The following is a 2,718-nucleotide window of genomic DNA, read 5'->3' on the forward strand; positions in this document are numbered from 1 at the left end:
TAGAGCCAATCCTTGAGGTTTTCCCCTGAAATTTTAGTTATTTTGGAGGTTAAAAACACATTTGCATGGGTTAAGGACAGATTGGACCCCACTTCGATATGGATGTAATGGCATGCTACTGTAATCCTAATTATGTAGGAGGCTTAGCTGGGAGGATCACAATCTGAGACGGACTCATTTAAAATGTCAGACCCTGTTTTAAATTTAACTAAAGCAAAACCAGTTGGGGCGCAGTTCAAGTTGCAGGGAGCTTTTCTGGCAAGTGTGAATCCCTGACTTAAACCCTCAGTATCACCAAAAAATTAATACCTACATAAAAAATAATAAAAATAAAAACAGGTATAAGAATTAATTTGTTTGTTATCTAATTCAATAGACCTAGTAAAATAACAGATCAATGAAAGCAATATTTCAAAAATTGTGTACAGCTGGGTTGCCTAGTTGCTCAAGAGGCTGAAATCTGAGGATCCTGATTCAAAGCCAACCCAGGCAAGAAAGTCCATGAGACTCTTATCTCCATTTACCACCAGAAAACTGGTGCTGTGGCTCAAAGTGATAGAGCACTAGCCTTGAACAAAAAAGCTCAAAGAGAACTCCCAGGCTATGACAGAGTTCAAGTCCTAGAACTAGCACAATAAAAATTATGTAGAGGGCTGGGAAGGTGGCTCAGTGGTAGAGTGCTTGCCTTGCCTTGCATGAGGCCCTGGGTTCGATTCATCAGCACCAAATAAGCAGAAAAAAGCAGGAAGTGGTGCTATGGCTCAAGTGGTAGAGCACTAGCCTTGAGCTGAAGAGCTGAGTCCCAGGCCTAGAGTTCAGGCCCCACGACGGACCAAAAAATTATGTGGAAAGATATGATAGGAAACTGATATATTTATGTTATTGTAGATGGGTTAGATAATAACTGATTGGATAAAAGATATGACATAAAGTCATTTGTGCTTATATCTGGTGTATTAGGCTGGTGAATGTTCATATTCATTTTTACATACAACTATCTCTAACACAAAAGAAGAACCATACCTGTACTAGGAAGAAAGAGCATATACTACAAAATATTACTTTATTAAATATTTTTTATTGGTCTTTAAGTAATTGTAGAAAGGAGTTGCCATTCAACAGAAGAGTTTATGAATAGAATGTATTTCAAATGCTTTTTATTTTTATTCTATTCTATTTTTTTTTTATTGTGAAAATACCATAGAGAGGGGTTACATTACATGGGCAAGGTATTGAGTACACTTCATATCCAGCATTGTTGCCTCCTCGTTTGTTTCCCTTTCCCATCCCCCCCCCAAAGATGTTAAGTTCAATTTTCAACATAATGACTTGTATATCTCATTGTTGGAATGGGTCCACCTGTATCCTGAAGGGACAAAAAAAATCGCTCAAATGCTTTTTGGTAACACTACATGTTGTAGGAATTTAGCTGATAAGATTTTTTCTTATACATGATATTGGAGAACCACTAATGGCACCACAAAACATTTATTTCTCAGTGAATTTTCTATCCAACACTAACTTCTGTATGGCTCTCTTCATGGCATCATTCCTCAGACTGTAGATAACAGGGTTGAGTGTTGGGGAAATTAATGTGTAAACGATAGAAAGTAAAATATCTAAGTCAGTTGAGGAGTCTGAGGTTGGTTTGAGATATGCACAGATGCCTGTGGAGAGGAAAAATGACACAACACAAAGGTGGGGCAGGCAGGTGGAGAAGACCTTAGACCGGCCTTCAGCAGAGGGTATTCTTAGAACTGTGGAGAATATGTGGAAGTAGGAGAGGGCAATGAAGATGAAACAGACTAAGGATACCATAGACATGAACACAACCACTCCAATGACTGCAAGGTAATCATTGGAGCAGGAGAGCTTGATCAGTTGGGGGATATCACAGAAGAACTGGTGAATTACTTTGTCTCTACAGAATGTGATAGAAAGTGTGGTACTTGACCCATACAGCTATCACAGCTCTTGTACAGTTTCTAGGATCCATGATGAGCTCATAGTGCAGTGGGAAGCAAATGGCTACATAGCGGTCATAAGACATCACTGTGAGAATGGCCATTTCATCTCAGGCCAAAGACGTGAAGAAAAAAACCTGCAGTCCACATTGAGCATAGGAAATATAGTTATTGCCTGTGAGGGAATTGCTAATGGACTGTGGGACTGTGACAGAAATAAAAGAGAAGTCCAGAAGGGAAAGTTGCTTCAGAAAGAAATACATTGGAGATTGGAGATGAGGGTCCCGTGTGGTGATGGTGACAATGATGAAGTTACCTACTAATGCCATTAGGTACATCACTAAGAACAAGAAAGCATGTAAGAGCTGCAGTTCACGAAGGTCAGAAAACCCCACGAGGAGGAATCCAGGCACTGTGGTTCCATTTGTCTTTGTCATTTTGAAAATAAAAAATTGTGGCAGCAGCTGGAATAACAAAAGAGAGAGAAATGTGGTAGAATTATAATAAAATAAATTATATATTCATTATTCTTTATTCCAGTGATTAATGTTGTAAGTACTTGTTATGTACTAGATTGTTATTTATTTGATGTTGATAATACAAAGGTGAAAAATATATATTTCTAGTCTATGTGGAGTATTCAATTTACAGTCGTAAACAAGGAGTAACTTTTGAGTGTAAATGTGTGTAGATGTGTAAATGGGTGTAAATTGCATTCAAGGGAAAAATGTGTGTGTGTGCTACTTGAGAAACA

At 38.2% G+C, this 2,718-nt stretch overlaps 1 pseudogene; it reads right to left on the minus strand.

The window, feature by feature from the left end:
• Positions 1-1,488: 1,488 nt before the first annotated feature.
• Positions 1,489-2,401, minus strand: LOC138827965 (olfactory receptor 14J1-like; annotated as a pseudogene).
• Positions 2,402-2,718: the final 317 nt, after the last annotated feature.

This window comes from Dipodomys merriami, unplaced genomic scaffold, assembly GCF_024711535.1.
Source record: "Dipodomys merriami isolate MVZ:Mamm:240054 unplaced genomic scaffold, mDipMer1.0.p SCAF_16, whole genome shotgun sequence".
Lineage (NCBI taxonomy): Eukaryota > Metazoa > Chordata > Mammalia > Rodentia > Heteromyidae > Dipodomys > Dipodomys merriami.